The sequence below is a fragment of the Saccostrea cucullata genome, unplaced genomic scaffold, assembly GCF_032062105.1.
Source record: "Saccostrea cucullata isolate Sc308-1 unplaced genomic scaffold, CSIRO_AGI_Scuc_v1 ctg2979, whole genome shotgun sequence".
In the NCBI taxonomy this organism is placed as follows: Eukaryota; Metazoa; Mollusca; class Bivalvia; order Ostreida; family Ostreidae; genus Saccostrea; species Saccostrea cuccullata.
The window spans coordinates 296294-310645 of record NW_026931030.1 but is presented as its reverse complement, the minus strand read 5'-3'; positions in this window follow the sequence as shown (position 1 = coordinate 310645).

Below are 14352 nucleotides of genomic sequence, written 5' to 3'. Positions count from 1 at the left end.
TCTACTTGCATTTTGAAAGTATTTCACAGAAATTTCTATTTTTAGTAACCACGGAACATCGTTCATCGAAATCAATAACCAATAAATAGAATTATGTATCTTAGTGTAGTCTACTTGTGTGCCATGCACAATGTATTGAAATCAAACAAACTGTAGGAGGAGTAGCATTTTGAATGTTTTTCACAGAAATTTCTATTTTTTAGTAACCACGGCAACACCGTTTATCGAAATCAATAGCCAATACACAGAATTGTGTATCCTAGTGTACTCTACCTGTGTGCCAAGTTACTGTAAATGTATTACATTTAGCGTGTACGATATTTAGCGGAAATTGAGTTTTGAACAAGTTAGCGTAGATTTAATATAACGCATTTCTTATCGTTCTTATTTACATACATAAGTACAAAACATTTAGCGTTGTACTTGAATTAGCGGAAGTGTCTTTCCGCCAAAAGCGCAAAAAAGAATACACACTCCAGCCAAATGTAATACGTTTACAGTATATTGAAATCAGACCAAAACTGTAGGAGGAGTAGCATTTTGAAAAATTGTTTACAGACAGACTGACTACGACGGACGCATTACTATCGCATAAGCTCTTCTAGGCTCTGGCCAGTAGAGCTAATAAATTCATTTGATACATGGAGATTACATAAACAAAGTATTATAGATATACATAATTTATACGTATGTACACGTGTACATACATACACAATTCACAGTAATTTTATAAACTTTCCAATAATATTTACTTTAGTGCATAATTACAAAAATTAATTACTTGACACCAAAATATTGTAGATTTTTTATATGATGTACAATATCATATTTAGTTTCATCAAGATTTTTTTTTTCTACAAAACATTTTTGTGTTTATATATAATGCAATAAAGAAAATAAATTGTTCAAAAAAGTATGTTTTCTGGTTACTTTGTGAGTAAAAACCAATAACAATGTTTTTCCATTTCATTTTCAACAGTGGAAGCTATATCCCAAATTTATATATTTAACATTTCTACATTCAAAAATAAGATATTGCAAGTCTTCTACAACAGAACACTGATAGAACACTTATCTGAGGTTTCTTTTTCTTCCATTTTACCATATATTTTTACAACAAAGTAAATTGTGCAATAATTTTTAATTAAACTCCGCAATGCTTTATCTATAGATACACTTGTACTTTAATCTTTTGCTGATAAATTTTCCACATTTCTTGATTAAAATTGAATATTTCTCCAAGTAATCGCTGATGTGTTGGCGGAATAAATTTCTTACTCAGAAGGATATGATGAAATTTCTTGCTTTCAATCCTACAATAGTTTCCATGGAAATTAAAATAACTTTTGTTCTTTATATTAATAAAATTAAATTGTTGATCTTCACTTTTTTTCTCTAATATACTTTTCTCTAATACAGCTTATATACTTATAGTATTTAAAAATTGTGTTGATCATTTTATATTCACACAATAAAGTTGACTCCTTTTTTAAAATTAATTTCTATATTTCTGATTGTTTTAAAACCAGCTGCATCTGAAAAGACATCATTTACGACGTTTAGTTTCAATGGACAATATTAAGCATTGCAAGACGCAGAAAACAAAAAATATTTCATTTGTTGTTGCCCTTCAAATAATTTCTTGAAATCATCAGAGCAAAAATTGAACGTGTTTTTAGAAATGTAGTACAAGACATTTATTACTCATTTCAAACGTCATAACAAATTCATACTGCATTTAACATTGATTTTAATAGTGGCATGCGAACGAATAAAACCTCTGAGATATGCTGTGAATTTGTATAATTTTTCATATTCGTTCTCCCTGACATTTGATTGAAATGAGTATAAGTAGAGCGCACTTTATCTGACGTGCACTGTAGAAATTGTGGGACCTTTCAACAAATTTACTAAGTAATATGATGAAATATTGGGATGATTAGCCTCTTGGGCCATCAAGCGTGTACTTTGGATGACCAATGCCATTTCATTCTGTTTCAAAATTAAACCGTAAGCGATCGTCACTTGCTAGATACGTCAATACACCAATATTTTATTTGTGACAAATTGGATGTTGTCAAAATTCAACTTATGTTACTACTAGATACGTAAATATAGTAATATTTTATATTTATGACAAATTGAATGTTGTCAAAATCCAATCTTATGTTTCTACTTCTACAAATTAAAAAAAAAGGAAAATTTACTAGATACGTCAATACACTAATATTTAATTTGTGGTAAATTGAATGTTGTCAAAATTCAAACTTATGATACTATTTCTACAAACTAAAAAAAAAACAGGAAAATTTAGTGTGAAATTTTTAAATTATTGTTTCTTCATTTTACCATTGATTTCCAACAACTTTAAAGTATGATATATTCTTATCTGGCATAAAATTGAATGGAGTTTGTTTTGTAAAACCTTAAATTGAAGCTCTAATCAAAAATAAATAAGTGCTAATAGCACCATTTAATTGAAAGGGTCTCAAGAAAATGGGGATAAGAGCAATTTTCCCCACAAGTAGTTTGTACTTCATTTATTTGAGGTATTTGTGTTTCATTTTCTAAAAATTTTTGTATGGATCTTTTCGGATTAACGACTAGCTTGTTAACTGAATTAATACCAAACAGAAAATTAATTATGTTTGAAAGAATTGCTAATATGCTTCTTTTGTTTTGCTGGTTTGTTCCTTTTTTTAATTTAAAAAAAATAAAGGAAATATTTATGATAAAATGAAAACTTGGGAAATATTGAGAAATATCTTTAAATCCTTAGATCTGCAATATATATTATACACAGTAGTATTTACAAAAATAAACCTCTCTCTCTCTCTCTCTCTCTCTCTCTCTCTCTCTCTCTCCCAGTATCCATTTTTAACAAAATATCCGAATATGTCAGTAGTCACGTCGACTGTATGGGGAGACGTGTTTTATATTTCTGTCATTTTTGATTGTCATGAATCAAAGAAGAGCAAGATATGTGGTTACGTAATGATTACCTTTAAGGTGCCCCACCCATGGTGAAATGAGTGGAAGCGCGTGCGTTCGATGTCCTTTTCGACTTTGAAGACAGAATACTTGGAGAGATTACATTGGCATGCATGTTCACTTTGGTCATTTTTATTGCATTTTTAAACGAATTTTTCTTTGGTGTTGTTTTAAAACAAGAATGAGTCAAGAAGTGTATATGACAAGTGAAAAAAAAAATGAATTGTTTTCTTATAAGATGATTCTAAAATATGTTATCCGTCACTTGAAAGGAGGTTGTGTCCAAAAAAAAAAAATAAAATAAAAAAACACAACTGAATTTTCTCTATGAAAAAAAGTAAACATTTCAAAGCGATAAGCTATAACACAAAATTTAAATGTTGGAAAACACATAATATTATTGATATTAAAATTTTTAATACATGTATACTGGTATACCAATATGATGACAATATGACATTCAAATATAAAAAAAAAACCAGAATTTATAAATTTGGGAATACAAAATTGACGTATCTAAGAAAGGAGCACTGTTTTATGAATAAATAAGTGTACAGAATATAAAATATTCAACTTTTAATTTTCTCTCACTGTTTTCAGTAAATAAAATATTATTAAAATTTTGTACTAAAGCGAGAGAAAAAAAACAACTATCAAAGTCTGAACACTGATCTGCATTGGGATTCCGACTAGAACTGGCAACAATCCTAAAGAAAAATTAAGTGAATAAGACTAAATATCATTTATCCTTGTAGTGCAGCAGTGAAATTTATTTTTCTCCCAATGATCATTAAATAATCAGGCAATGACAGCTTAGTTTCCCAATAACATGGATGTCAATGGGGAAGTATGAAGTTAATTTAAAGTCAAATCATGTGTTTTATATTTTTCAACTGAACGTGTATCGTGCCTAAAGATTATAACGTTATACAGTCAAGTTCCTCGTGGACTGATGGTATAAAAGCCCCACCAGTGCAGTGCAGCCATTTTGTTAGCGCCTTGATATTTAGTGGTTGAACAAAAAAGTCAATATATTCTAAGCCAACCTGTTTTTCTTAGGTTTTTTTCTTTAAATCATTGACATTTTTCCCCAAGAACAATTTTCCCTTCAAAACCCAAGCACTAAGGTGACCAAAGCTTAAACCAAATTGGTTCCGAGAAAAATCTAAAGAATTATAATACTTGTATTAGCCTATACAAGGAATTTGGACACAGTTTCAACTAAAAATTTTCAAATTTATTTTTCCAATGTTTTGGTTTACAAATATTTAAAGACCCAATTTTTTTACCGTACGGTTATCTGAGGCGGGGGAGTGGTCTAAGTAACGGTGGTGTTATTTACCTGGAGACCTCCAATACCCAAGATGTCAAAAATCTAAATACACGTAGCAGTACGCAGGAAGTCTGTGTTTGGAAATCAGGGTCCACATTACGTGTTTCGTGTCTAATTTTGAGTGAAACTACTTGAAATAATTGAAATATTTCAATATAAATTTATTTATAAACACTTTCATCGATATTTATTGAGGAAGATAAAATATAAAAAATGTTTTTTTATTTAAAAAAAAAAGGGGGGGGGAACTATTTTAAAAAATTGAAAAATTAAAGAAAAGAGCTCAGATTAAAACTACAAAGTAATTAGATCTTTTTTTTTAATTAAGTGTGAATATTAAAATTAAAAAAATTAATAGGCCTAAAATATTCCATTCATAGGTCTATCCATCGTGTAAACATTTACAATGTACCGCGAAGGAATATTGTTGACGTTCTGACCAACATTAGTGTGGAAAATATTCACTATTTCCGAGCTTCATGTGTTTAAAATTTTTCTATTGTTTGCAAGATTTCTTTTAAGAATTGCATTCTAATGTTCATAAAAAGTATGAATATCTGTTGTCGAGATACAAAACAGATTTAGAACTCCAAACTTTCATGTAAACAAGGCCCGTGCCATGTTTTTGCTAAAATAAGTTTTATATACTTATGTTCGTTCAATTAAAGCAGATTTTTTCAATAAAGAAGATAATTATAAATACAAGTAGACAGTTTTTAGTGATTTGCTGAATCTCGTTTTGTTATCAATATGATATTTTCTATCTGTAAACCAAAAAAAAGGCACGAGTCTTGTTTACATTATGAAGAATTTTAAGTTCTATGTATCTCCTTTCTAAATCGACAAATGGTGTTCAAATGTGTGCTGATCCTTAAAATTACCTTAGGTAGGAATTGTGAACATAAGAATTGGTTTTTAAAAAAAATCGGTTGAAACTGTGCTAAAGTCTCTTTAATATCATAATATTAATATTGGCTATATATTGTCACGAAAGGCAAGCGGTAGCAACCTTTTCGTAATATTTACTGGAATAGTCTTACAAATTAATATCAAAATTTTCTATCTAAATGTACTGAAATAAGAAGATAGGACTTCATCTCAGATGAGTGTGGTTGTCCATGGGCCTCTTGTAGCATCTTTGCCATTGATGGTTTTAAAGTGTCATTTAATCTTTGTACGTTTTCCCCTGAATGTAATGACAATTTCAAACATCATGCAATGTTTGTGTGCAGAAAATGTCCGAGTTGTTAAAGTAATTACTGTTTTCTTGATCAATGTCTTGTATGCTATTATGCCGTAGGAGTGAAAAATTAGTAAAAATTGTAAGTTTCTTCTTAAAATAAACAATGAACAAATATTAGAGAACTGTTTCCATCGCTTTCGCAAATGTACATTATTAGAGGATTTCTCTTGAGATACTGGGTTTTAATAACGCTAAGACGGCTTTTGTTAAATAGAAAATATGTGGACTTCCTATATGATTTACATTTCCATTGAATAGAAATCCTACATTTTGCTCAACCCCCCCAGAGAACAAATTTCTAGGAGCCACTTGAGTAACGATCCTTTCTTTGGAAAAGGGTTACGTAAATGAAAGAAACTCCTTATCCTACTCGTAGTCCCTAATTCTAACAATTTTAATTGACAATATATTGTGACTTGTCATGCCTAAACATTGTTGTTCTTGTAGAAGTCTTTATTTTTTTTCAGTGGAAAACCGAAGGTGCTTGCCTTCGGAGCCTCAGTGGACATCTATTGAACATAATGGAATTCATCCACGGAGATTCTTGATTATTGATATATTGATTGCGGCTTTGCTGTTCTAAAAGAAATATTTACAGGTTTTCATCTCCCCCTATAGAATCTATACAACTGTGTGTAACTCTGATCCTATTGTTTTTAAAAAAAAAAAAGCGTAGCTTTTAATCTTGCTACTATTAGGGGGAAAAATCATTTTTCCAAGAAACCACGTAAACGTTTGACTTTTTTATGTATGAGAGGTGTATTTCCAAAGAAAAATCACTCCTGAGGTTATTTTACGAGGGAATCCTTCTCTAGAGTCCTTTTCCAAGTAAGATTTTAGAGTAATAGGAACAAAACAAAGTATTGTATCAGCAGGGTTATGCCATCCGAACATTGCAAATTTTCAGCTTGAATGACTGTCTGACAGGTTTGTAAGTACACGTGTATCCTTCGTTCAAACATTAAGTGGCCATCATATTTACCATATTAAGACCTTTACATTTGACTGGGGGTGTTTATTCATTACCCTCATGCTAAAAAACAGCTCTGATAGCTATAAAAGGAGAAATTAGACGTGTATCCTTGGGCACTTGCAAAGATATATATGTATCAGGAATTTCAGAGACAGAATGAAGTTGGTGACTGAAAAACACCATCGTACATTTGTAACACGTTATAAAATGAAGTCTCTGTCGAAATAAAAATCTACTGGTTTGTACTTATAGTAAAGGAAGAGAAAAGTACTTAAGCAGTTGGAAATTGAAACTTTTCAACAGCAATAAATAGAAAATGATCCTTGATTAAGTCTCTTTATGTTCTTAGTGCAGTCTACTTGCATGCCACACTTATATTATAATCAGACTAAAATTGTATATATATGAGTAGCATTTTGAAAGAATTTCACAGAAATTTCTATTTTTAGTAACCACGGCAACACCGTTCATCGAAATCAAAAACCGATACACAGAATTATGTGTCTTAGTGTAGTCTACTTGTGTGCCAAGTTATATTGAAATCAGACTAAAACTGTAGGAGGAGTAGCATTTTGAAAGAATTTCACAGAAATTTCTATTTTTAGTAACCACGGCAATATTTGTTCATCGAAATGTAAAACCGATACACAGAATTATGTGTCTTAGTGTAGTCTACTTGTGTGCCAAGTTATATTGAAATCAGACCAAAACTGTAGGAGGAGTAGCATTTTGAAAAAATTGTTTACAGACAGACAGACATGACTTGAAAATTGACAGACAGACCAAGGCCGTAACTAGGCTCAAAGTTTTAGTGAGGCAATATATAAAAACATGAGTCTGAAGTCCTTAGGAGTTTTTCACTTGTTATCCTCGATTTTCCAAAACTAAAGACAATATATAATGTTTTTTACTTTTGGAATTGTTGTTCGCGTTGAATAGTGGCTATCTAGAGCGTTTGGGCCAGAGGAATATTGATCGTTGATTGAACGTTGAAGGTTCGAATGAATACTGCTGGGTGTGAAGACCTCCTTAAGAGGCCGTAAAAACCGAGGTCCCATGTCGCAGTATGATATTGATATGCTTGCAAGAAAAAGATCACTGGTCAATGGCCGAGTATTGCTCTAAAATTTGTAGCCCTCACTGCCAAGTGGTGGCATCTCAACAAACAAATTAAAACTAAAGTTTTGAATATTATTATTTTTTTTACATGCGTTCTAAACAATAATGACACACCTTGTCAGAAGATTTACAGGTTTACAGAAATTGACACAAAAATTGAAAGTATTATTTTAGTACAATAAACACACATAATTAAAGTTTAAAATAAATTTTTTTTTTCAATTTTCACAATGCTTTAAAATTTTAGTGAGGCATTTGCCTCACTTGCCTCAATGGTAGTTACGGCCTTGCAGACGGACAGACGGACGGACGACAGACGCATTACTATCGCATAAGCTCTTTTGGTCTCTGACCAGTAGAGCTAATGATGCGAAATAAAAATATTCTAATGGTAAAAAAGTCCTAAGAATTGTTATATCTTCTAGATAAATGATCCATCTTTATTTAAACTGTACATTGTATGCCTTTTTTTTTAAAATCTCTTTGCAATCTTTCCTTTCACACACCTTTTTGGAAACGGATATATTTGCTAAAAGACCCTGTGTATATATATGAAGATTTACAAATTATATGACAAATCGGTTTTATAGTGAAAGTAATCTTTTACTATCGACAGATATAATTACAAAGAATTAGATTGTAGTAATCTTATGTGTACGTGTAATAACTGTTTATTTTACATGAACTTTAATTTATCCCAAATTAAACAGTTCAACAGACAGTCTGCATTTCAGTAGTTCATATGAATATATTTGTATCTACATTGGTGTGTATAATTGTAAAGTATTATTTCAGAGCTATTAGAGCTATATACTGTTGTGTATACAAGAAGAGATTTAGTAAAAATCTCATAATTTGGTATTATATTATTAGAGCAGAGAAAATGACTTGAAAATTGAAAGAATCTTTCGGTCACAATGGGACAATGCTAAAATCCGATGAAATGCAGGATATGTAAATACATGTCTTTGTTCCTTTATGTGACAGTCATTTTTCACTTGTTTATCCTCGTATAATTGGAACTAATAATAGCTATATATATCATGGCCGTAATAACCGGGAGGAGGGGGGGGTCTCCTTTTTTTCTAATTTTTCCGATATATCATATACTGTAGATAACATAGCCTCTATATACTCGTACCCCCTCACTTAAATTAGAACCTTTGATGACTTTGATGAGTTTTTTTTTTTTTTGTTGGCTTGTCAAGGAATTTTTGGTTGTTGAGAGTGCCCAAAACTGGAAATATACGGTTGTGCCCTCTAAACTGAAATTGCTTCCTACGGGCCTGTGAATTAATCGTTGTAATCCTTATATACATGTGAATTATTTTATTGAACATACAAATATGAGTGTCGAAAAGGTTTGACTGTCAAATGCTTTACCTTCAAAACTGATAATAATCGTCCTAGTATTGTGAATAAAAATACGTCAGTAATAATTAATCGAATGTTCATTTTCCCTATACTAATTAAAAGAATAAGGTTATGACGATATTGATGATAAATGAACTTCTTTAGATTGGAGAGAAAATTTTACTGCGTAAAGATTGGTCAGTGATGACGTTAAACGTAAACCCCACTCCATGTCTAATGTTAAAGTTAATCCAAATTTTACTACCGGGATTATAAATTAATTTTTCCTTTTTTAATTTTAAGAAAAAAAGGAATGTCGTTTGTACATGTATGTCATTCATCAACTTGGGTCTGCGAAAATGTTTTCAATGAAAATGATGAATGCTCTAATTTAAAGTATTAAAACACACAATTTCATTTTGTCTTAATCGATTTTGAGTCGAATTTTTTTCTCCAGTTTGTTGATTGGAAATAAATCATTTAAACCCTGTTCCAATTTTCATTTAGAATTTCATTAAAATAAACATATCATTTTTTGCCTCTACAGGGAATGTTATATTGACTTATGATATACTGTGGTATTTTTAAATGTAGCGAGATGTGTATTGTAATTTTTGTCATTCATAGTTGATATGATCTTTTCTTATTTTATAACTTCTATTCATAAGCAAAATGTATATAACTTTAAAAATTACGTTGATACCAAGACATTTTTTTTTTTTATTTCTTTACAGTAACTTTTTCCAGTTACATGTAGATGTTCCCATACAACAGCATTCTTACTGTTTGAAAAGAGTTTAAAAAAGTTTTAAAATTTATAATTCACATTTTACTTTAAAATTCCCAAGCTGATATATCGGTTTTCAAAAACCTATCGCAATACGATAGATTTTGTCAACAAAGCACAATATACACCTGAATGTCTGTATTATTGTACAACCCGGAAAATGAGAAATATAATCGGAGAGACTAATGTATTTTCTATTGTTTTTTGACAACGTCATTGGACTCCCAATCCTTTACGCTGCGTTTAAATACAAAAATTTGTAAAAAATTTTTATCCTTAACAATGCCTATTTTTGAAAAACTCGTAATTCAATGTAAAATTCATATGCCACAATAAATGAGAACAATTTCAAATGTATTGCTAATATGCAGTCAATCCTGCTCAAATCAAATCTCCTATAGCTATATATCCATCCCGTGTCTAATTGATGAAGTATTTCACGGAACCATAAGAAGGGGGTTGGGGGTTGGGTTGTACCAGCAGTGTTAATGCATGTTCATTGTGTGTCCGCTTAATACGAAAGATTTCATGTGGTCAATGTTTGTGTATGCTATATTAGTTATTCACAAGATCTAACTAATAAGCACTAGTGTACTGACGATAAATAATCTTTCTCTTTAATATTGACTGTAAAAATGGCTTTCGATCACAGAATATGTTCCATTTGTTTCTAATTCATTTCAGGATAAAAAAAAATGTCGATACTGCTTATTTTAAATACTGTGAAAATTATTGATACATGTATTTAGTCTACTACTCACGTATTAAAATAAGCCTCAACAAAAAAAAATTTTAACCCATCCACCCACCCCAAAAAAGAAATATTCAGACATTGTTTTTGTTAAGGATAATATTCTTTTTACGAAGAACACTTTACAAAATGTTAATAATCCCACATAAAAATATTTAGATTCATACAAGCATTTCTAGCTTAAAACAACATGCATTGACCTGCGATACATTTTTTTTTCAATGCCGTTTGGGGTATCATATTCTGATTCAACTAATACTAGGGAAAACATAAGATTAAAAAAAATCATTGATTTAGGTATAAGATAAAATAATAGTGATCACGCTTTTAGCAAAGTGTTAGAGATGAATAATTTGATTCTTTATAAGCGAACTTAATTATATCCGCGAGGGTTACAATACTTTTTTGAAAAAAAAATTAAAAACTGCGTTTTAAGTTTGAATTAGTAATCAAACGCGTGTTCGACATATCCGTGTTTTACTTTATACGAATTTTACTTAAGGAAGCTCTAAACACTGCACACTAAAGAGCTCTATTTATGTTTTTTTTTTTTGGGGGGGGGGGTTGCTGCTAGAGTGATTTGCCCTATAACGGAAGATTTTTAAAATTTTAAAAAATGTTATTTACAGTTAATTACACAATTTGTAATAGATTACAATATTTTAGCATTATATAAGCCAAGTGTTTAAGTTTCCTTATAAGTGACATATGAGGCGCTTTCAGAAGTTCAACAGCTTCATAAAAACATCACACTATTTTTAAGAGTGGCATAAAAAACAGTATCTGAAGTGCTTGCTTGATTTGATCGTCATTGAACTATCGTTCAGATTCAACATGAGTAAAATGTGTGAAGATGATTTTTATTAAAATATACATATTAAAACTTCAAGAATTTTTCATTTTAAAAAACAATTTACATGTACATGTAATTGAATCCTTGAAAAATTTGACAAAACCAGGATGATAATTTTTTTTTTTTATAAAAGCTCAGGTATTGATTGCACTGAATTAATCTACTTTTTCTTTTTCTCACACTATTTTTTTATGTTCTTGTTGTTGGCTTACAACCTATATATTTCAAAATCTTATTTTACTGGGAAATTTTTTTTTGAGCTTTATCTCAGCTTCCAACAGGGCCGATTTGATATTCAAACTGTATCCTAGGCCTGTTCTTTAGCACTCACAGGATACATTCTTATGTTTTATACACATACAAAAAAATAAGACCAAGTGTCGATGCAAATGGACATGCAAGGAAAGATAATCCAGGTTTTTTCCTAAAAAGTTAACCAAGATAAGATCTAGAATATAAACTAAGAACTATTAACGACCACCATTGAAAGAATTTTTCCAACTGTGGTTGAAATGAATTTCAAAACCCAAACCAGGGTTTAGCCACCATTGAAAAAAATGTTCCTTATCGAAAAAAATTAATCAAAGGTACATACAATGTATATCTATAGAGGATCAAATCGTACAAAAAACATACAGTAAACGAAAAATTGTCCATTTTGAAAATCTGCTCAATCACTACTAAACACTTCTGGTACATTCTTGTAATTGCTTTTCTCTGACTTTTTAAGCACTTGTAAGCATTGGCTTAAATTAACTTCTTTTTTTAATAATGGCTGTAAAACGACTATCACAAAATATGTGCAATCTTGTTTCTTCATTCTATTTATTGTATTTAATTTAAACAACAATATTTTATTCACAGGTGTAAAAGTGAATAGGATTGGACAGATCTAGAAGGCTCAGCCTATTTTAGCTCTTTTCCTGACTTTTTTTAAAAATTCAATTCAAGATTAAAAAAAAGAACTTACTGGTATCTAAATTGCTTAAGTACGAGTACTGTGAAAATAATTATTGATATTCGGTTATTTACATTGTAATTCACGGATATAAAATAGGCGTCATTCAAACGACTGTTTAACCCTCCCACGCCCGAAAAATCCTCAGATGATCTATTTTGCAAACGATGTCAACTTTTCATGAAAAACACTTTAATTCACCAAATGCTTTTTAAAAATCTCCAAAATTATAAGTTTTAACAAGTATTTCAGGCCTAGAACAAGAGGCATAGACCTGCGATATGTTTTTGCTCTGTCGTTTGAGCAATTTTGCTTCTGATTCAACGCGGGTTTGAATTCCACTGTGGGACATGAAACGGTACTTTGGAAGAAACCGTATAAATCGAGGTCCCCTTTAGCAGTATCTGACACAAAAAAGATCCCTCACTGCTCAATGGTCCTTAGTGACGAGTATATAAGGTCAAAATTTGCAACTCTACACCAGCAAGGGGTGGCGTCTCCATATGTGTAAAAAAAATTCTCCAGAGGGACGCAAAAAAACAAACAACATCTGACTCGATTTTTGTTTGTTTGTTTGTTTGTTTTTTTTGGGGGGGTGGGTGGGTATTTATTTAGTTTTAACTCGTCTGGAAAGAAAGAGAGCGTAGAAGTTGAAGGCAATCTCTAGCTCTAGCACAATATATTTCTCAATTTTTCAAAGGTCGTTGAAAAGTAAAATTTTTATGAATTAATGTTTTCAGTAATGTCATCTTTAACACATTCGACTAACTATTTAACTGAAGGCTTATTGTTTGAAAATTTGCTAAAAAGTTTCCAGTAAAACATATCTAGTGGGAAATAGACTTATTCGAGCCATAAAAAACGATTTTTGCATATGAATGGGTAAAATCTCCATTCTTCAACAGCGTTCAAATGATGGAAAAGTAAATGTAAAATCTATTTCATGTTTCAAAACACAATAAGGAAGTCTGAACCTATTCTTTATAAAAATCGAACATTTCTGGGGAAAAAAATTACGCTTAATAACAATTTATTTTAATCATTCGGACACACAACATTTCAATCTCATGCCTAATCAAGAGCTTTGGAGAGGGTCATAATCCTGCATGAAGAGTTTCTTTTTCTTCTTCACATACCTTAAAAACGCTACCGGGTAGTTAAAATGAATTATTTGTCAATATTGATTAATTGTGTATTGTTTAACGTCCCTCTCGAGAATTTTTTAATTGCCAGTGGAGAGATGCAATTTGTCCTATACTCGGCACTCAGGGCCTTGAGCAGGGAGGGATCTATTTCGTGCCAGCACCTACTGTGACACAGGAGGTCGGTTAGTACTAAGGTTTATTTCAATATCCATACTTACCTGCATCAACTATTTGCAATGTGCCCTGGCTCCTACGATCATGCTCGAACATTAAAAACATTAGAGTTGTCTCCCGCGGGCATCCTTGAACTCTTCACTACTTCCGCGCGCCTAATTTTTGTGAAAAGTTCAAAAACACCGCCAATTTTGGCGGCTTTTTATCAACTGGTCTGAAAATTAAAAGTTTTTTGAGCAGCCTACGATCGTGATCATGGAAACCTAAAAAAATGTGCAAAATGTGTTTTAACAATCGATCTATTACGTCCTCGAAAGAGAAATCCGGATTGTTTTCGCCATTTTTTAGATTGTGCACAGAGGAGTTTACGTATAAGGTATGCAAAGCATGGACACCGGGACGGTGGACTGCGTATAATAAAATGGTTGATAAGGCTTTAGGTAAGGCTTCCAAGTCGGCACCACTCAAAGGCATCGTCTGAGACGAGGGATAGAGCGAATTCGGGTGTAGATGAGAGTAATGTCAGTGTTTTGTTGTCCTCGTCTTCTCCGAGCGACAAAATGAGTATTGGACGTTTTGAAATTCACGGCCTGAGAGGCCTCCGAGCGGTCAATTTGCGACCTTTCCTATGACTAGTTTCATTGATTTAACAGCACATTTTGTTTCGGAAAA